At 40.6% G+C, this 22,627-nt stretch overlaps 1 protein-coding gene across 7 annotated transcripts in view; it reads right to left on the bottom strand.

Annotated features, from left to right (window-relative positions):
• Positions 1–22,627, bottom strand: part of LOC100709376 (protein phosphatase 1 regulatory subunit 29) — a 284,542-nt gene that overhangs the window by 176,164 nt on the left and 85,751 nt on the right. For 4 of the 7 annotated variants that reach the window (XM_019360318.2, XM_025907996.1, XM_025907997.1 and 1 more), the window contains one exon: positions 6,382–6,667. The exons of 2 other annotated variants lie outside the window; for them this stretch is intronic. The gene's annotated coding sequence lies outside the window, so the exon portion shown is untranslated. Of the gene's footprint in view, positions 1–6,381; positions 6,668–8,962; positions 8,994–22,627 lie in introns of those variants that run through there. One more of the 7 variants, XM_025907998.1, reaches the window with a different exon arrangement.

Raw genomic sequence — 22,627 nt, 5'->3', positions numbered from 1 at the left:
AAACTATTCATATTTTTCCAAAAATAACTCAGTTTTGCCTTTCTCCAAAATAAATGCAGCTGTTTAGAGACTGCATTAATAATCTTAACTCTCAAGTCTGCATTAGGGCTGGTTAAGTTTAGCATTTCATGAGAACTAAATGATGAATAAAGCTTTGTAAAGAACAACATAACTGAGGACAGACTTATTAGAAGTCAGCCATCTTACTATGTGAACACAGAGCCAAAATTGTGCATTATGGGAAAACAGCATCAAAGGACCAGAGAATGCTCACATAAATATAGATATAGTTTTCTGTTTGGTGCGGAAGAACATCTGAAATTACAAATAATTAGCTTGAGTCAGATGAGCTCAGAGGCATATCTGATCAGAATTAAGCTGTTATTACAGTGATGCAGACATATTTCAGCTTTGATGAGACTTGATGTTCATAGGTATAAAACGGATCTGTTGTTGAACACGGTCAGGAAGGATTACTGGGTATTAATGTCACTCTAATGTGAAATATGGAACACCAGAGGTGGCGTTGCCAAGGTTGTAATTTAAGGTGTTTTTTTTTTTTTAAATCTCAGTGAGTTTTTGCCTTGAATTTTGGAGTCTTTCATTAAATAGCTGTGAAAGAGAGAATTTCAATCACAATCAAAGGCTATAATTAGATAAAACGAGAGATGATGTAAGTCATTGAGTTTTTCTAGGTATTAAATATGGTACTAAATATGCTTATGTCCTTAGATTTTGCATTGTAAAATTTTGGTGTTGCCTCAGTTTTGTGTTCTTAGCAGACAGGCGCAGCACCCCGTGTGGTCTTCTGCTGCTGTAACCCCTCTGCGTCAAAGTCAGCATGTTGTCCGTTCAGGTACAGTCGCCCAGAAATCTGCAACTCACTTACTGAATATTTTTTCTTTTTATGGACTCTGCACCCAGCTCTCTGAGATGGTAGCCTGGGAAAATCCCAGTAGATCAGCAGTTTCTGAAAAGTTATTTATTGCAGTTCAAGTCGTTTAAGTCCAATGAATACCCTGAAATGGTAGAAAGGTACGTGGTGAACTGCCAGAGGTTAAAAAAAAAAGGTAAGGTTACCCAAAACTGAAAAATAATGTACATTTCAGAATTATACAAAAAGGCCTCTTGCAGGAAACACAGAATGGCTTGACAATTTAAATCTGTTCTGGAGGCTACTAATTCCTACAGGTGTTCCAACTTTTCTGGATTGCTTACAACCTCCTCTGTCTGCATAAAAGCAGTGTTGGAACACACTGTGGTACCATACCCTGGTGACCATCAGTTGGACAGTATTGTACTGCAGAAAGCATTGTGTTGCTACAAAACTGGCAAGAAAAAGGCAATTAACAATTTAAGAGACAGAGCATCATAACACTTGGAAATGTAGGTGTTTCCTACAGAGAAATTGCAAAGAAAGTCAAGGTGTCAGTGAGTACAGTTCTCTTCACCATCAAAAGGTACTGAGAAACTGGGGCAAACTCTGAGAGGAAGAGTTATGGTAGACCCAAAGCCACAACTGAATCAGAGGACAAGTTTCTGAGAGTTAACAGCGTGATAGGCGGCTCACAGGACGACAGCTCCAAGCACAGTTTAATAGCGGTCGTACTAAGTCCCAGTTTCAGCCTAGAAGAGAAGACTTTGAGCTGCAGTTTTGACAGGACGAGTTGCAGCAAGAAAGCCATTGCTAAGACGTCGGAATAAGACAAAGAGGCTTTCCTGGGCCCTGAAACACCGCCACTGGATCGCCATCGACTAGGCGAAAGGATAATTTCACAGTGTGTGGCATCAACTGCCAGACATGAAGGAGGAAGTGTGATGGTCTGGGGCTGTTTTGCTGGATCCAGGATCTGTGACTTGAACAGAGTGAGAACTAGTAACTAGGTAACTAACTTAGTGACTAATACAATATTACAATTTCACAAAGTATTATACAACTACACTACAAAGTATCAGCAATAACAAAAAGAAAAAAGAAAAAAAAAACCCATCATTTTATTGCCAGTTATTGGCCCCTAACTTTAAGCCTTGATAAATCCAGACAGATGATTTATGGAAAATAGTTTTTCTTATTTGTTGGTGTTGTTTGTTTCTTTTTTTCTTGGAATAATTAAGGCCATAAACATGCCTCCCTGTTTTGTAAAGTTGCCAGTTTTGACAGGGGGACTGACTTGGTGTTTGCAGGCAATCATAAGTACTGCCTCCAGACGATTAAAACCTTCTAGCAATCTCATCTTCTACGAAAATACACGTCTGCTCACTGGCTTCAATCACAGGCTCAGAGTTTGTCAGTTGCACTGGGTACACAACTAAAAACTTGGGAGTGGGGTTTGGTTTAAACAGGCTTGTTGTTGAGATTTTTTTATTAAATTAATAATTATATATTTGAAAACTACCTGTTTATTGTGCCTTATTGTATATTTTAATTGTTATTATGGCACTTAATGTTCTTATTTTTTTAAAATCTTTCTGTGTTTAGCATGTTGTGACTGCATGTCTGTGAAAAGTGCTTAATACAAGAAATTGTGGTGGCAATATAGCTATTTGTGGACTTGAACTTTGGCATGATGTGAATGGGAGCAAAAAGTTGTAGATAAATAGCATGTTTGTGTAGACCAAAAACAGGTATGCCTAATAAAGTGCCAGAGATCGTGCAGGATGAGGGATGCACCCACTATGCTATTCGGGGTGACATGCACCATCCCGCTGACAAAACAGACATGAGGCAGTGGTAAGTGTACCACAGAGGGCAACAGCCAGACTGTGGTGAAACAAATAACACATACTGGCATCGCTGCTTTGCAACAATCCCACTAATAATAATAATAAACAAAATGGCACAGGTGAATAACATATACTGGGATTCGCACTATTAACTAGAATTTGCAATTCTGGGAGAAATTGCAGTGGGATTATAGCTACTTGTGGATTTGGATTGTGGCACGCTGTCAATGGGAGTAAAAAGTTCTAGATAAATAGCTCGTTTGTGTAGAGTGAAAACATTTGTGCCTAATAAAGTGGCAAACATTTGCCAAATTGATGTTTGTTTCTATTAATCATACTGTAAGTGCATAATGAGAAAGAGAGCATGGTGAAAAAGTTGTCGCAAACTGTGGTCGAACTGTTAACCTTTAGCTTCCGAAAGGCTTCAAAGCAGGAACTAACCCACTAAGCCAACCAACAACACACAACAGTCCAGGCTTGCATGTCCCCACATGAGCCAGTGGTAAGTGTACCACAAACGGTGACAGCCTGACTATGGTGAGACACAGACAATCCAACCCACATATGATACTAAAGTTAGGGAGGCGTGACGTGAGAAAACCCCCTCATTTCTCTCTTTGAGAGAAGTGCTGCACCCTGTAGTGACACACTGTCAATAACATGACATGTTCTTTGATTTCTCCAGTGCCTTCAACACTATTCTTCCCTCGGTCCTGAAGGACAAGCTGGAGAACTCTGGAGTGGACCATCACCTCACTACCTGGATTTTGGACTACCTCACCGACCGACCACAGTATGTGAGGACTCAGGGCTGTGTGTCGGACAGGGTCGTCTGCAGTACGGGGGCCCCACAGGGAACGGTTCTGGCTCCGTTCCTCTTCACCATCTACACTGCAGACTTCTCCCACAACTCCACCCAGTGCTTCCTGCAGAAGTTCTCTGATGACTCTGCAATAGTCGGCCTCATCACTGATGGGGACGACAAGGAGTACAGAGGACTGACCCAAGACTTTGTGGACTGGTGCCAGCTGAACTACCTCCAGATCAACGCCAGTAAAACCAAGGAGCTGGTGGTAGACTTCCGCAGGCACAAACATCCTCCACTGCAACCACTGAACATCCAAGGTATGGACATTGAGGCTGTGGACAGCTACAGGTACCTTGGTGTTCATCTGAACAGCAAACTGGACTGGACTCATAATTCAGACGCCCTCTACAGGAAAGGGCAGAGCAGGCTGTACCTGCTGCGGAGACTCAGGTCGTTTGGAGTGGAGGGCCCACTCCTGAAGACCTTCTATGACTCTGTGGTGGCCTCAGCCATCTTTTATGGTGTGGTCTGCTGAGGCGGCAGCATCTCTGCTGGGGACAGGAAGAGACTGAACAGGCTGATCTGGAGGGCCAGCTCTGTTCTAGGATGCCCTCTGGACCCAGTGGAGGTGGTGAGTGACAGGAGAATGGTGGCTAAGCTGTCATCACTGTTGGACAACATCTCCCACCCCATGCAGGAGACTGTGACAGCACTGAGCAGCTCCTTCAGTGGCAGGCTGCGGCACCCACGGTGCGGGACGGAGAGATTTCGCAGGTCTTTCCTCCCCACTGCTGTCAGACTCCACAACAAAGACTTTAACTGATCAAACACACACATCCACACATGTGCAATAACACTAAGTGCAATAATCTTTTCTGGCATCGTTGTATTTTTACTCAGTTGTATATAGCATTTGCATTCTATTTTTATCTTATTGTATATTTTATTCTAATGTATATAGTATTTTATTTTATTTTATTCTATTCTGTACAGTTGTGTACTGTATTTATTCTTATTGTATTCTAATTTTTGCTTCATAACTTTTGCACTGTCCACTTCCTGCTGTGACAAAACAAATTTCCCACGTGTGGGACTAATAAAGGTTATCTTATCTTATTACTGTAATGTCATTTCATGCAGTACATAGCTCTATGCTGCTTGAGCCTGAAAGGCATCTGTTGCTGTACTTGAACTCATAACCTTCAGCCTACAAAGGAGGACGAAATGAGCAGTGGCTTTACAACTACACTACCAAAGCAGCGGCCCACTTCCCCATTCAAAGCTAAATGCACATCTCAGAAACTGTACAAAATTGTACAAATCTGAAAGCAGCTCAAGAACAAGCCACCATTTTCAAATGAACAGTGTCTTAAGTGTGTGAGACTGGTTATTGCAACAATCCGACTAACAAACAAAATGGCCGCCAACAATAACATATTCTGGGACCGTTACTTTGTAACAGTCCCACTAATAAACTTGCCTTACTCACTTGCTTCACTTAAGTGTGCACACGAGGAGCTGCAGTTTTGGCACTTGTGCACTGGCTTCATTTTCCATCCCCGGAGGCGTTCGCTTGGAATAACTATGTGTGGATTCACTGACTGAACTCCACTGCTGCCAATCTCTTCATTCATTCATCATTTTAATTAAAAGTGAACAATTCAAAATGCAAATTCACACTTTACATACATAGCATGCCAGGATAGTCTTTTTTATGTTAAGTAAAGTTAGATATGCATATTTTTCAAATCAACTTCTTTCCCAAGCCTGAGCTGTTTGAAAGGGCAAAGAAAATGACTGCCTGGCTGCCCACGATATCATGAATACCAGCAGAAACTACTATACAGATAATCTGAGTTAAAATAACCAGACAGTCTGTGTTTTATCAAAGTGGATGTTAAGATTTGCAAAATTTAGAGTGCACAAGTTGAAATTCTCAGAATTGATGTAACGTGGTAGAATTTTGTGTTATTAGTGTTATTATTCAAGCCTGTTTTAATATATTATTTCAATATGTGTATCCAAAGTATTCAGTGGCAATAATTGAAGACACTGCTATCTAATGACAAACTTACTTATGAACTAATAAGAAAAAGCAGTTTTCCACTTTCCCCCCTGCAGAACTAGGACAGAGCCGACGTTTGCACTGACGGATTTTAACCCAGTAATGTCGCTAAAAGAAGAACACTTCCAGCTCTGCAACCTTCAGCATGCTACCAGAAGTGGGACATCATAGCCAGCACAGAGGATGCTCAGCCAAAACCACAAGAATTCAACTGTATACACAGCATTTCGGTATTTGTCTCATAAATGGCAGCAGATTTCATCATCGTGCAGTATGACAGCACAAAACTTCAACTCGAGTCTGAGTAAAAGCCACACATCCACTTCCACCCAAATGACAGATTCAGGAAACGTATTAAGCCAGAGAAGTCTTGCACAGCTGTCTCCCTCAGCACACCTTCCCAAAAAGCTCATTCCAGCCATGCATATGGATTAGCACCTGCTGCTATGGCAACAGACATCCTGCTTCGCCGGCCAGGCTAGTTTGGCTAGAAATGTCTTACCATTTTTTATCTAAAAAAAATAAAATAAAAAATCCTTCACATATGGTTGCTTTTCACAGTCAAACACCACTGGGTACTGTCAAGTGCTCTTGCTGGAAAGTGCTTCAGTGGGTGAGCCTTCAGCTAAGCCTGGCTGCCCCGTCAAACCCAGCCCAAAGCACTGGACTTATTAGAAACTCCATGCCTCACTAGAACTGAATAGGAGTTAAAATGACAGTTGTTCTACACTACAGTGTAAGGGGTTTTCATATAAGGGAGGACAATTTGAACTGACTCACTCACCTCTACTGTAGTAGCTCCAAAGAGCAGAGGGTAGAGAAGTCCTTCCCACTTGAGGACACTGTCGGTTGTGTGGAGTGTCACTCCTCAGGTCTAAATGCCAATGAGCTCCTCAAAAACTGTCCTTTCTACTGATGGATGGATTTCAGCAGTGCAAACTTGTTTGTGGTAAACTCTCTGTGGCCCAACTGGATTCCCGTGTTCACACAGACAGGGAAACAGGTGTTGTTCCAGCAAACGGTTCTTTCTCTGCTAGCCGGAGCAAGAGATCTCAGAAGTAGAGCTTTGACTGTTAAATGAGAACGAGAAAAGAGGAGCAAGGCTGTGTTAATAAAAGTGAAAATTACTTTCAAGTCAGACGAACATCAAGGGACAGAGGCAGCCATAGATAGAGATCAAATCAATGCAAACCTTAAATTAACCAGAATGACTTGATTAAGTGCACATACCAAGAGCCCTTTTTTCCTGATTGAACATTTTTGTTTGGTCAAACACTTTCTGATGTTTATTAGCAAATTCCAAACCAGATTATAACTAAATCAAGTCTAATTATAAGTGTGGGATGTACTGCATCTTTGAGGACAGTCTTACTTTTTCAGATAAATCCGCATTCAGTTCAATTCGATTTTATTTATATAGCACAAAATCACAACAGCAGTAACCGCAAGGTGGTTTATATTATAAGGTGGAGAGCCTACAGTAATACTTTTCAGACTAATCTTAAAAGTAGAGAGATAGTCTGTCTCCTGAATCCAAACTGGGACTTAGTTCCACAGAAGAAAGGCCTGAAAGCTGAACCCTCTGCCTCCCATTCTAATTTGAAATACCACAGGAACCACAAGTAAGCCTGCAGTCTGAGTCTTTATTAGCTTTTCTTACAAAGTATTAATTTGATTAATTCACTTGGACATTGACTGGCATGTTTATAGCACTTTTCTAGTCTTACTGAGTATTCAAACTTTCATCTTTCACACATATAGCCAACTTCAAAGACCTTAGCAAGGTTCAAATGTATGTCTATGCTATGAGGTGAGTAGAGTATAGAATTCAGTTTTACCTCATTTTCATTCTTTATTTGTCTCCTAATATTTCCCCCTTAATTCTACAACACAAATATGCACATTTTGCTGCACAGGAACATATACATAACTTTTCTATGAAGGTACACATAGGTACACTGGGGGAAATAATTATCCTCCATTAAAAACAAAACTACTATAAAAAATCAGAGACTGCTCATTCCTTTGTGAGCAAACATACAAACTCAGGAGGGGATCAAATAATTATTTCCCCGAGGGCGTTCATGTAGATTGAACCCCTGGGGATAGAAATGTACGTTGATACCTGTTTCTTGGGGTGTTGAAATAACACAAAAAACTGTCAAAAGAAGAAAGCAGACATCTGATTTAACTCGCAACGTCCCAAAACTGCATCAGTGTAACTGACCATATGTCAAAAGCCACTTTCTTTGTGTATTTCTGCTGGAACAAAGACAATGAATGAATGCACATATATTTGCATAAGCAAACCGACTCACTTTCTATCCTCAACATCCTTTTTGCGATACATCCACAGTCCCTGCTCTGAACAACCTCGCCTCTCTAACTTTTTCTACAAACTGCCTGGCCGGAGCTCTCCCTGTGATAAACTTGTTTCCAGCACCACCTGGTCAGTCACAGTGGAAATCTTCACATCATCAGCTTTGCCTGATATCTCTTTGCTAGTCTACCATACATCATAGCAGGTCTCACTATCATCTTGTAAACCACCCCCTGGTGCTGCTATCATCTGTGAAAAATCACCCTTTATACTCGTCCCCACCCAGTTCACCCTGCCTGCACTCTTTTCTTTACACATTGTGCATTGTCTGTTACTTTGGATAGTTTACCCAGGTATTCCATCTCTACCTATCTTCACTGCCTCTACTCACTGCAACTTCAGCATCTTCCCCCATCTCCATCTCATTCACAGACATGGATTCTGTCTCGCCTCCAATGATTTTCATTCCTCTTCTCTCCAGGGCATGCCTCCACCTTTTAAGGCTCTCTTCCACATGCCCCCTACTTTCACTACAGATCACAATGTTGTCTTCAAACACAGTCCAGTGACAACCTAAATAATAAAGCATTTTCATAAATCAAGGAATTATTATTAGTAACCAATGCTTATGCTAGGAGTTAAAACAATGAAGTCTTTTAAAGCAACAGATACCAATGTGGAAAATTACAACAAATTATGCAAAGGATATTGTGACTGCTCTCCTAATTCGAAGCTAATTTCTGATTTGATATCTGTTTTTTGCCATTCATTGTCATTTGGTTGTGCCCTGCAAAGCTGTTAGAAGTCATACGAGTTACAGTTGGAAGGATGACGCTGTTTACCATCCCATTTGGGTTCAATGAATGACTTGTTAAGCAAAAGGAAGCCCAATGTTCTGTTGACCAGTGATGGCTCAGGAATTCCTACAAGTTCAAGGAGCTTTTTCCTTTTCAGGCACTTACTGAAAAGGAAATGGCCCAGACATGTCTACATTTAAAATAATTATTACCTATATTCTTTCCAACCTTCAGTATGTAATGCTTACGTCTTATGTCGTACTTTGGGCGATTGTGTCACAAATCCAAGCTTGCATGGAGCGACACAAAAAAGAATAGCATTAACCACCGTCCTGTGCCGTACAAACACACCACACACAAAAATACATCTGCTGGGGAATGAAAAAAAGGCACTTGGCCCACATAAATGTCAGAGCACACTGATGCAGGTCGGCGCCAACTCATCTGGTGTTAAAGGGGTGGGACCACAGCAGCATCTGAGATATTTAGTGTTTTCAGGAGGGAATGAAGCTGAATATCTTTTTTTTTTTCCAGCTGCGTGCAAATCCTCTGGCTTTATGTAAAGGTTAGAAGAGACAGGGTCAGGAGGTGGGTGCATGTGTGTCAAAAGAGAGAGAAGAAAGGAAGGGGTAAGAGGGAGGATCGGCTTGGCAGATAGAGGGAATAATAAGTTAAATGTCAGAAACAGAAGACTACTGCCTGTAACCTCAAGAAGATGGTGGCCTTGAGAAAGTGGGAGTGGCAGAAGCAGGAATATAAACCGACGACAGACGACAAAAACGGGGGAAAATCATAAATCTTGTGTTTGATCGAGACCGAATTCTAAAAGAGAAACACAGGCTTTATGCACTTTAATTTAGCGTGGATATGAAATGGCTTTTGAAATTAGAAACAGCGTAGCAAATATAGCTTCATGGGGCCTAGATTATTAACTCTAGAGAAAGTCTAACAAAATAGAAGGCAAATTAAAACAAGGTGTTTAATAAGTGGGAGGAGAGAAAAGGTGATAGAGTGTGTATGATGGGAAAAATAGGCCAGGTTTTTTTTTTTCTGAACTCCAGCGCAGGATGGGAGAGAAAGAGAGTGTGGATTCAGGCTAGAATAAATGGGTGAAAATTATGTTTTGATCCGCCGCAGTGCCCAACAGTCAGCTCGAGGGCCACAATCCATCAAGGAACAGAGGGAGAAGGAGAAAAACGGTGAGATGCAGCACAGACGGATGAAAGGGAAGATGGACAGTGAAGGACAAGCGGGAAAAAACTCAAATGGAGTCTCAGAGAGAATGAAGACTGAGAGAATTCAAAAGTGAGGGCAGGCTGTTAAAGTACCTGACATGAAGACCTATCCATGCACTATTAAATGATTTACAAAGATCAGTAACTTCAAATACGAGCAACAAAAAAAAAGGTTAAATTATGAGAAAATAACTGCAACAAATGCTGGAAAAGTTAACCGATCAGGGAATGAAAGTGCTAATAACATTCGAATTCCATATCTTTGTACCTCTTGATCTAAAAACCAGTTCCTGCTGGTTGATATATAATCTCTTTAGCTGTCAGCGAATCGAGTCAAAGCAAATCAGGGGTTCTGTATTTAGAGACTTCCTAATTGGCCATTACATGGCTCGGAGTGGTAGCATCTAAACTTCTGAAAACTGATCATTAACTGGCATAATGTGAGCGGAAGGCTCATGTTTTTTCATGTGGTACCACAGTGCGAGGCCGTACAAGAGAAAAATCCGTTCAGCCCAATTACCCACATTATTTTAGTTGAAACGTTGAAATGTTTATCTGTTTGCATTCAGATTTAGATACGTGATTATATATTAATATTATTCTGGCTTGGCTTGCTTCTTCATAGGTTTATATTTTGCTAGCATGTTAATTAAGTGAATCTCGATGTTCTATTTAATTAACTGATGTACTGTTCGAGCAAAGGTTTGAGGAATTTTTAGCCAGACGCCTTCACCCTCAGCCCAGTAGTACTCAAGGTTATCACCCTACCAGTGTGCTGCCATAGGGCATGAGGCGGATTACAACCTGGACAGGTCGCCAGTCAGGTCGCTAACATGGACAGACAACCATTTGCACTCCCATCCACATCAATCTGGACAGTTTAGAATCACCAGGTAACCTAACTCCAGCAACTCCATGTCTTTGGGCTGTGGAAGGAAACCAGAGTACCCGGAGAGAACCCGCACAGACATGGGAAGAACATGCAAACTCCACACAGAAAGACCCTCACTTTGAACCCAGGACGTTCTTGGGTTCTTCTTGGACCTCGTAGCGAGAGTGCCAACAACAGCATTGCCAGGTTGCCCCGAAGAAACTATACTTATTAAATTTCCCATAACCATGACTTTGCCTAATGTTGTCCTTCCATAGTTGTTGTGTGTTATCGTTTACTGAAGCTAAAATGTCAAACAATTTGTCATTAGACATTAGAAACAATGTCAGGGTTGAATCTAAGGTTTTACAGCCATTTAGCATTGACATTTTATTTTAGACAAACTTTAAGGAATTAATATTATTCGACAGGAAAGTTTAAACAATAATTTCCTGGAGTTTTAAATAATACATTTTTGCATAAAGTAACACAAATAAAAGCAGACTGAAGAGTCATTTTTGTGAAAATTCCCAGTTATCCAGGTTATGGTAGTCTTGAGTCATCTAAAATTGGTTTCCTAATCAGGATAGTGAGTTCATTGTAGTAAAATGGTCTCCACAGTCGCCCAGTCCACAGAGCACCTTTGGGATACAGTGGGACAAGAGATTCACATCAAGAATGGGCAGCCCAGAAATCTGCAGCAACTGTGTGACGTTGCCATGTCAAATATGGACCAGAAGCTCTGAGAAATGTTTCCAACAACTAGCTCAATCTGTGCTACGTGAATACAGGGAGTGCAGAATTATTAGGCAAGTTGTATTTTTGAGGAATAATTTTATCATTGAACACCAACCATGTTCTCAATGAACCCAAAAAACTCATTAATATCAAAGCTGAATGTTTTTGGAAGTAGTTTTTAGTTTGTTTTTAGTTTTAGCTATTTTAGGGGGATATCTGTGTGTGCAGGTGACTATTACTGTGCATAATTATTAGGCAACTTAACAAAAAACAAATATATACCCATTTCAATTATTTATTTTTACCAGTGAAACCAATATAACATCTCCACATTCACAAATATACATTTCTGACATTCAAAAACAAAACAAAAACAAATCAGCGACCAATATAGCCACCTTTCTTTGCAAGGACACTCAAAAGCCTGCCATCCATGGATTCTGTCAGTGTTTTGATCTGTTCACCATCAACATTGCGTGCAGCAGCAACCACAGCCTCCCAGACACTGTTCAGAGAGGTGTACTGTTTTCCCTCCTTGTAAATCTCACATTTGATGATGGACCACAGGTTCTCAATGGGGTTCAGATCAGGTGAACAAGGAGGCCATGTCATTAGTTTTTCTTCTTTTATACCCTTTCTTGCCAGCCACGCTGTGGAGTACTTGGACGCGTGTGATGGAGCATTGTCCTGCATGAAAATCATGTTTTTCTTGAAGGATGCAGACTTCTTCCTGTACCACTGCTTGAAGAAGGTGTCTTCCAGAAACTGGCAGTAGGACTGGGAGTTGAGCTTGACTCCATCCTCAACCCGAAAAGGCCCCACAAGCTCATCTTTGATGATACCAGCCCAAACCAGTACTCCACCTCCACCTTGCTGGCGTCTGAGTCGGACTGGAGCTCTCTGCCCTTTACCAATCCAGCCACGGGCCCATCCATCTGGCCCATCAAGACTCACTCTCATTTCATCAGTCCATAAAACCTTAGAAAAATCAGTCTTGAGATATTTCTTGGCCCAGTCTTGACGTTTCAGCTTGTGTGTCTTGTTCAGTGGTGGTCGTCTTTCAGCCTTTCTTACCTTGGCCATGTCTCTGAGTATTGCACACCTTGTGCTTTTGGGCACTCCAGTGATGTTGCAGCTCTGAAATATGGCCAAACTGGTGGCAAGTGGCATCTTGGCAGCTGCACGCTTGACTTTTCTCAGTTCATGGGCAGTTATTTTGCGCCTTGGTTTTTCCACACGCTTCTTGCGACCCTGTTGACTATTTTGAATGAAACGCTTGATTGTTCGATGATCACGCTTCAGAAGCTTTGCAATTTTAAGACTGCTGCATCCCTCTGCAAGATATCTCACTATTTTTGACTTTTCTGAGCCTGTCAAGTCCTTCTTTTGACCCATTTTGCCAAAGGAAAGGAAGTTGCCTAATAATTATGCACACCTGATATAGGGTGTTGATGTCATTAGACCACACCCCTTCTCATTACAGAGATGCACATCACCTAATATGCTTAATTGGTAGTAGGCTTTCGAGCCTATACAGCTTGGAGTAAGACAACATGCATGAAGAGGATGATGTGGACAAAATACTCATTTGCCTAATAATTCTGCACTCCCTGTATTAAGGCAGTTGTTGAGGTAAAACGACCCAGAACCCAAGTAACTGGGTGTAGTCTGTAGTTCTGAACAATAAGGGGGCCCAATCCAACCCCAGTAAGGTGCAACTGATGAAACGCACTCTCTTTCTCTTTCAGTCATTTTATCCAACAATTCATTTGGAAGAAAAATAAATGGGAAAAGATCAGTATTTTATGAATGGTCAACAGACATGAACTCATAAGACATTTTAATGGAAATAGTATTTCCTAATTTTATCCTCTGCTCTATATATTAATAAGGTTTGGAGAACATTAATCTTTCACTGAACAGGAACATTTTGTGCAAGCGCAATTATGATAAACTACATTGTCTGTCTGTACACAGAGATGGATGTGTAGAATAGACTGAGGGTAATATTTTTATCATCCAACTTCATTTTTCCAAGTATGTTGGAAGGCTTTCATGCCATAGTATTGTTGCATTTCAAGATCTCAGTCAATGACTCCCTGAGAACATCAATATGGTCAAAGAGCTGAACCTACAACTACAAGTGCAGCAGTAAGGCAGAATTATGCTCCACACTACATATGGCTTTAGTTAATAAAGGTCAAATAACAGAGCCCAAAAAGCTGGCAAGCTAAATATTTACCTGAGGCAATGAGGTACCTGGATTAAAGGTGGGCAGATCAATCCAAATATTAATAATGTCTTTAATACTACTGGTATCAGTATTGGATTGATGCTTGTGGAATAGGATCAATAGTATCCTCTAAGTATGTAACTCATTGAACTGTGTTAAATAAATTAGATTTGTTGGGGGAAATATACTTCAAAAATGCACCATGACAAGTGTCTGAACCTTTTTGTGTGGACTTTTTGGTGTACTTTACTGTTTTTATAGCCTATGTCACATTAAAAAACAGAGGCTGACCCAAAGTGCTTTAAAGACAAGCGCATTTAAATTCCAGGTCAAAATTCATGAAAAGCTGAAAGGTGTGTTTAATTATTGTTGAAAGTAAAAATCACAGAGATTCAGTGTTCATTAAAATGTGTTCAGAAATTGGCAAATTGATGATGAGTCATTTCATAGATCATGACACTCACAGAAGCTGCCATTATATGTTAAAAGCATCTGTACTGCTATCGGTATTGGCAATACTGGCCCTGTATTCACTTGGTATCAAATCCATACTAAAATCTGCAGTATCGCACTTGGACCATAAAAGATAATGCAGAGGAAGAATAAAACGCATTAATGAACAGACATGTAAGGTTTGAGCTTGAATGTAAATGCAGGTAAGAAGGCAGAATGAGAGCAGTGACAGATAAGAGATGCTGTGAGGAGGATGAGAAGTGGTTTTAAAGGTGAAGGAGGATCAAAAGCAGATCCACAAAGGCAGGGCAGTGGGGTGGAGGGTGTGAGCGCATGACTGTACGATTCCATTAGGCTGTTGTCCCTGGCAACCATATACTCTCCACCTTTTTCTCTCTCTCTCTGTTTTTTCCCACTGCAAGCCAAATTATATCTCTTTAATAAGGACACGAGATGCTTCTTCTCCTCCCCACTGCTACCCCACAATCTCTCCTTCTCTTTCATCTGTTCTTGAGAGAAGCGGCTTTTCTTCCTCCTCCTCTCCACAGCCTCATGACTTGTTTTCCTCTCTGTAACAAGTTTTTTTTCTTTTGCTCCCATGCCCTCTTCATCAAGTCTTGGTGTCGTTTCTTTAAGAAAAATCCCCACATCCTCTTTTTCCCCGCTCCTACCGTGCAATCTCCTGCAGTCTGAGTGGGTGTATGGATGACATTCCGATGACCGCCACTCAGCCGAAACCCACAGTTTTTGTCACTACCAGCACTGCACCGCTCTAACCCTCCACTGAAATTCCTCCAACCTGACAGCCTCATGCAAGCTGACTGTGTTTATCAGGAGGTGGGTGCAATTTATCCCCCCACTGAGAGACATGAACAGACACACAAAGCAGGTGCTAACCTCATCTTTTTCTAACACACAAATCAATGACAAACTAGGCGCTGCAAACAAAAACACAGTTATCATTTTAACACAAACATCACATGGGGAAGTCTGTTTGGAAAAAGTTGACTAAGACAGTTCTTTGAGAAAGGTGCTTAATCTTGTCAATATGGCCACAGCGGAAATATTCACTTGCCACCTGTGAATTGCTGAGAATGCTTAGTAGGCTTTCGCTGCATAAAATCAAGCCTGAATTTGCATCACATGCAGCATATCCACTATAGAGATGTCCAGTCGAGCTGTCACCACAACCAGCTGCCGTTACACTATCACAAAAAAATGGGGTGCCAGATTGACCACAAAGGGCAAACCAATCAATCAGCCACTCGTAGAAGATGTTTGAGGTCAGTCTGTCTGTGCAGATCACCTGCAGTCAAGTCAAGCTACATGTACATGTTTGTACTCCTGAGCAGGAAACACGTGTAAACAGAGCAAAAATGGAGGGGATAATATGACTCTCAATCACCAGCTGCACATGTTTGAACACTTTTTAAGGCATTAATGTGCTCTTTTTGATTGCCATGGTTGAGAGCTAGCTGCAATGCAGATAGGTTGTGAGCCGTACACTGTATTTCTTTGAAAACAGTACAAGAACATGTGCAAATGTGCAAAACCTAGAAATATTTTTTTTCTAATTTTTTTTTTGTTGTTGTTGTTGGTTTTAAATATTTTTTCAAAAGTTGGGCTTGGCTGTAGCTCACGAGGTAGCACAGATCACCTACTAATTGAAAGATTAGTAGGCTACAGCCACCCAACACTAAAGATGGTAGTGTTGCTATTACACCATTGAGCAGCTATGGCAGCAAGTTGGCCAACAAACCGTACATAGTGGTGGTTGAGAAGGAACAGAACACAGCAATTGTGATAGATGTGGCAATCCCAGTGGGCAGCAACATCAGGAAGAAAGAGTGTGAGAGAACAGAGAAGTACCAGGGACTGAAGGAACAACTGGAGCCGATGTGAAGGTAAAGTCCAAAGTAGTCCCAGTGGTAATAGGAACATTAGGAGCTGTACACCTGAAACTGGAAGAGTGGCTCCAGCAGATTCCAGGCACAACATCAGAGTTCTCTGTTCAAGAGTGCAGTTGTAGGAACAGCTAATCTAATACGCACAACGCTCACACTCTCAGGCCGTATTTCGAAAAGCTGGTTGTACATAAAAACATGAGAAAATTGGGACATCGGTCAGTGTTTAACCCACAATAAAGGCCTGTGGCTATTTCCTACAAATGGTACACAAGAGAGCGAGCGATTATAAGGTAGCAACGATCTGTTCATCTAACTGAGCCTGAATTGGCTGACTATTCCTGAAAATTCCTATTGTTCCTTGGAGAGGGAACAAGTCCTTCTTTGAAAAAATCTAATTTGCTTCCAAGGCAAAGGAGAAGAAAAAAAAACATAATTGGAGTTGTTTTGAGTACTGAGCAATTATTCCAGAGGATCAATTTTATACAAGTCATTAATCAAGCACTCAAAGCATTTCTGTGTGATAACTATCCTCAATCTATGCTGTTTAGATGTTGCAAATTGAAGCTTTAATGGTGCATTACGAGCCGCATATAATTTTAATGGCAGCTGGTTCCTTCCTTCTGGATGTTTGGAGCTATCCAACCAGTGCAGCTAAGCTTAAAAAGGGGGAAACAATTATCATGCACAGTGCACGTGGATTAAACTTGAACATGTCAGTGGCTACTGTACAATCCCACAAAATATTCATATAGCTGTTGCATGGGCTCAACACATATCCATCTAAAAAAGTTGCACAATGAGCCAAAATGCTAGTGAGTTCCACGGCTTTCCCTTGTCCTCTGCTTCACCCCGTCCATAAAAACCCATCTCATACCAACACTATTAACCACCACATCATCACTCCCTATTTTGCTGTGCTGAATAATCAGGGGATCAGCCACTGACAGCTAGGACTGATGGTGATGGAGGGAGAAAAAGAAAAAAACTGGAAGAGAGCAGGAGATTTGGGCCCCGGTAAGAAGGAAGAGACGGAGGAGTAACACAGGCTGTGGATGGTGGCACGTGGTGATGGGGAAGGTGCACGGACCCAGATATTTGGGTGAACTTGAAGCGTTTAAAACAGATGACTCAAGAGGACAAAAAGAAGGATTTAACGCGGCCAACGCACACCTAATGTTGAGAAGATGTAAAGTGGGAGGGAAGCATAACGGGAGAAGAAAAGGATTTTATTCTGAGCCTTTTGTAATGTGCAAGCTTTATATATCAGAACAAGAGATAGAGAAAGGACACGGGGCTGATGAAAAAGACAAGCAGTAAAAATACAGTAGGAAAGCACATAAAGGACAGATGACGAGATGCAAGCCTTTCTTCATACTTTGACACATCAATTTTACTTTCACACTTATTTTTATCATTTTCTCTCATTTCCCTGTCTCTGCCTATTGTTTAAAAAAGCAGCGCATCATCAAAGTAATTACAAGCATGCTCACTTTGATATCGCCATCTTTTCACTCCACTTTGGCTCGTTACTACTGGCATAATTTCTCTTTTTATATTCTCTCTAAAGCCTTTAAATGCTCTTCTCTTTCTCTCGTTTTCTTTGTTAGTGCAAAGCCAAAGTTTTACTTCAGAAAATGTCCTATTTTGTGTACTGTACATTCTGTCTAACCAGGCCTGCCAACTCTCACGCTTCTGGTGTGTGAGGCACGCTTTCACCTCCAGTCTCACACTTTCACCCTGCAAAACAAATCTTATGCCAATTAAGAAGTCTCAAAGCCCCTTACTTATGAAAAGCAGCTTTGTTAAACAATGTCTTTTTGTCTACACAATAACACTTTAACATTTTCCTTACTTAAGCTCCAACACTGGTTCATAAACATCTCTCTTAATCTAGCTTCAACAGCTCTTTCCCATAGCTTCATGGTCTGACGTCGTTAGTCATCCAAACTCTTCTTGTTTTTTTGCATCACTGAGGGTTAAAAACTGCCCAGATTATTCCATCTTCAATAAAATGATCAGTGTGGCTGCTCACCCAGGTGGTACAAAAAAGTTTAGTATCCAGGCATCCATGAAAAGAAGACTTATGAAGTTTAAAAGATGTTGCACATTAGCAAAAAGATGACTCACTAGTCTCCATCTAAAAATGGAATTATATACCATGTTCTGACTGATGTAATTTTTTAAAAGAATGCTAAAATGTACGGTTCACCTATCACCTTGGACAGAAATGAAAACAGAAAAACTAAACAGCAGCAGTTATATTTGAAGGATTATGCAAGTTGGGCTACCTGGTATCTGGTGTGCTAAAGAGGTATGGTTACGATAAACACATTAACACAGCAGAGATGGAAGATGAATGTTAACATCCCCTCAGTAACGTTTAAGGCGAGGGTTGCCGATGAGCAGAGACAAATATCATCTCATAGCAGGTTAAAGAGGCTGAAGGGTCGTCATTAATATGCTGAATCATGGTTTGGATTACTCACTATAAACAAATTCAAATCCTAGAGCTTCGTGTACACACTGAAATCTTAGTTAGCCTCAGAGTGATTATTTACTAAAGCGTTCCAATATTTGGTTTCTGGCAAACAACGAGCCCGTGAGATGTACTTGAGATGTCGCAAGGTTTTAAAAATTGTGCAGCACATGAACAGCGCTAATAAAAAGCCAGAGAGGCCAGTGGACAGCAACTATTGAATATTTTCAGGGGCTTCTCTATGTTAAATAAAACAAGATACAAAGCATTATAACATGTCAAAGAGACAGCAGCAGCAAGAGCTTGGATCAGGAACCAGGGTTTATAGAATTGCACTTAACGAGCAGAGGGTTCGTCAGTTTTATCTCGCTGTAGTTACCACAGCTCTGCACATCAGCCTTGTTCTTCAAAACTGGTTGAAGTACACACCTTCTCCATTCCTCAGAATCCTCATAATCTCCGAGACATCTCCATGCTTCCATACACTGTAAAAAAAATCCTAATATAAAAGTATTTCACTGTGCATTTTACAGTTTGGTTCTGTTCTTCTAGAATATCATTAAAGTTACATAAATAGACTGTGAGTTCACATTTCAAATGTCAATTAACGTTACATCACTGTAATGTAATAAAACATAATTTTCTTGGTTTTTAAATGTATCTGTCTGTACATATGCATATTTAGATTGTTAAAATACAATCACAAATGTATCATGATTTCACAAATATGTGTCCATTACTTGAAAGATTGAACTGTTAAATTCAAATGTAATGCTATGGAAAAATATCTAAAATGATTCTCATAAACTTTTTTTTACATCAAATAATTATTATTATCATTGCTATTTAGGGCGATCGTGGCTCAAGAGTTGGCAGTTCACCTTGTAATCAGAAGGTTGCCGGTTCGAGCCCCGGCTCGGACGCTCTCAGTCGTTGTGTCCTTGGTCAAGACTCTTCACCTACCGCCTACTGGTGATGGCCAGAGGGGCCGCTGGTGCGATATGGCAGCCTCGCCTCTGTCAGTCTGTCCCAGGGCATGCAATCCATTATTATTTAAACCAACTGTTAACTGTATATTTCTGTACATTTAAGTATTATTATTCATATTGCCGCATTCATTGACCTTGTTTATAGGTAATTTCATTGTTTAATCACATTAACATGTTCCTAATTTAATGTTTAAAAGCACTTGAAAAAGGCAAAATCCCATGTAAAATTAGGGCAACAAGCTGTATTGTCATTACTGAAAATAACCGTATTTTTATGAGGAAGTTATTTTCTGTTATTTTGGCGCCCCAGCTGCCGGAATATTACTGTTTTTCTAGGATTTTTTTTTTAACAGTGTAGGTATGTCATCAGGACAAACTGCCTTTCCACTCTTCGTCCTCTTCGTAGTTGACCTTATTTCCTCCTTACTAATCTTCGGCACTTCCTGCTTCACTAACTATCCTCCATCCTTCATTTATAAGCTCATCCAAGTACTCCTTCCATCTTTTTAACAGCGCTCTTCACTCTTCACTGTGTGGCTTCAGGCTACACAGAAGTTAAAAATTTTCCCTTAAATACATATACACTGATTTCTAAGATGTTTACAGGGCAAGTTTCCTAAAAAAAACAAGTCTAATGTGAATATTTTGTTAAACAACAACGGCAAAAATAATGTTTTAGATAGTCTATCCAAACGCACCAGTTTGATTCAAACAAATTCAAACATCCCAGCTCGTCCTCGATACACACATTAAACTTTAACATGCTGCATGAAACTTTGGCTCACACTGACAACGCTGCAGGGAATTTAAAGGAATAGTTCAATACAGATTAAATATGGAGATATCTTTTGAAGATGCTTTAGACAAACTGGAGCCAGGCAACTGTTTTCCCTGGGCTTTTTATGCTAAGCTTAGCTAAACAACTAAACACATCCAAGTACGTCTCTAAACCGAACGCGCCGTCACGAGAACGATGATGTCTTGGAAAGCAAAAATGTTTAACTACTCCATTTAATACTGCAGAGTAGCCAGAACAAAAATTAACAAGTAAGCAAGGCAGGAAAGTAGGTTATATCAGTAACCTTCAAACTATTCAAGAAAACTGCATACAAAAGCACTACATACATGCACAGACACAGACTCACACCCTGGAGATGTGCCAAGTCGGCATCTAAAGTATGTACTCAGTATTTGACTGCCAGGGACTGATTGAACATAGTGGAGAACAGACTCTAAAATTTTCCCCAGAACTGACACAGCTTTACAAACCCTCATAAATGAAATTAATTAAAGTCTGCAAGTGGCTGCTGGATCGAATTTTGTTTAGAGCTAATGGCATCAAGGTTATTTTAGTGCATATTCACAGAAAAGTGCTTTGAATTGACGCTCGCTTCAAAGAGATACGCCAATTAAATGTGTGTATATGGAGTGAGGCTTACTCTCAGTGACACACACTGACGCAATTATGTAAAAGATTGAAGACACAAGACATGAATTAATGAAGAATGAGCCAAATGGGGTACATTAATATAACAGGGGAACAACAAAGTAAAATGGATTCCTGCAAATGACCATTAAGCCACTTAATACATGTACCCAGCATTTAGTGCCTTCATTATTTAAGCTGAAATACCTGGATAAATAACACTTTTTTAACGATCATTATTTGGCTTGGATTTATTTTTTGCTTGTATAAATCACCATGACGTGGCTGCTGTCCAGTTAGGCATGCTGCTTGGTGTGGGAGTTGGCATGGAAACTGTAAATGACAGGTAGGATATGGTCGGTGATCAAAACGATGTTTATGAACCCCTTTCTCCACCGTGAGCCTGTTATTTGAACAATAAGACAGTGATAAAAGACTTTGTCAGATCAATTATTATGTGATTTTACAACATGATGTATTAGTTTGTAATGAACCCCTTCCCCTACATCTATTACGAGCTACAGTATCTCCAAAGTGTTTTCACCCGGCACATCACATAATGAAATATTGCTCTGAAAAATTGATGTAATATGTAAATCACACCTTGATGAAAGAAATATTTAAGTTGAAAGTCTTTACTCAAATATATTGTACAATTTGTGAGAACATGATGAGGTAATAAGCCACGGAAACCAAAATGACAGTGTTTGTCATTATGTGACTCAGTAGTAGTGTGTTTGGCCCCCACATGCATGGATGCGCTCACGACAACGCCTGGGCATGTTCCTGATAGAACGGCAGATGGTGTCCTGGAGAGATCTCCTCCCAGACCTGGTTCAGGACATCAGTGAGCTCCAGGACAGTCTGTAGAGCTCTTTAGCTTTAGATGCAATGTTACATAATGTCCCAGAGGTTCTCCTTTAGATTCAGGTTCGTGGAACACGAGGGTCAGTCAGTGACATTAGTACCCTCGTCATCCAAAACTGCTACGCGTTCTGGCCACATATGACTGGGGATTGTCCTCCATCAGGCAAAACCAAGTGCCCACTGCCCTGGCAGGATGTACCAATGGGTCACAATAAGTACTATTTGCTAGCACAGATCATCACTGACTCACTGCCAAACCAGACATCCTGGATGATGTTGTAGCAAACGGCATATGTTCACCGCAGTCTCTCCAGACTCTTTCAAGTCTTTCACGTGTGCTCAGTGTGAACCTCTTATCTGTGAAAAGAACAGAGTGCCACTTTTGGACTGCCAGTTCTTGTGCTCTTTGGCGAATGCCTATTGAGCTACACGCTGTTGGTCTGTGAGCTCAGACCTCACTAGGATGTCGGACCCTCACAGGTCCTATTCAGTTGCAGTTTGATCAGAAGTGGATTTTGTTGTCAGAAAGCAAGGAGGTTAGGCGATCTTAAGTGAATAAATACAAAACCAGGTTCATTATGAAAGAAAAAAAATACTTTGAAACATTATGTCATTGATTTGTACAAAAGTCTATTGTCAGTTGTCAGTTATGGGTAAAAACCCATAGACTTAGCCTTTTAATACTCAAATTTCAGTCAGACAACTGTTCTAGAAACCA

The sequence above is a fragment of the Oreochromis niloticus genome, linkage group LG6, assembly GCF_001858045.2.
Source record: "Oreochromis niloticus isolate F11D_XX linkage group LG6, O_niloticus_UMD_NMBU, whole genome shotgun sequence".
Lineage (NCBI taxonomy): Eukaryota > Metazoa > Chordata > Actinopteri > Cichliformes > Cichlidae > Oreochromis > Oreochromis niloticus.
Note: the sequence above shows the minus strand (reverse complement) of the source record. Positions and strands in the feature narration are given on the sequence as shown.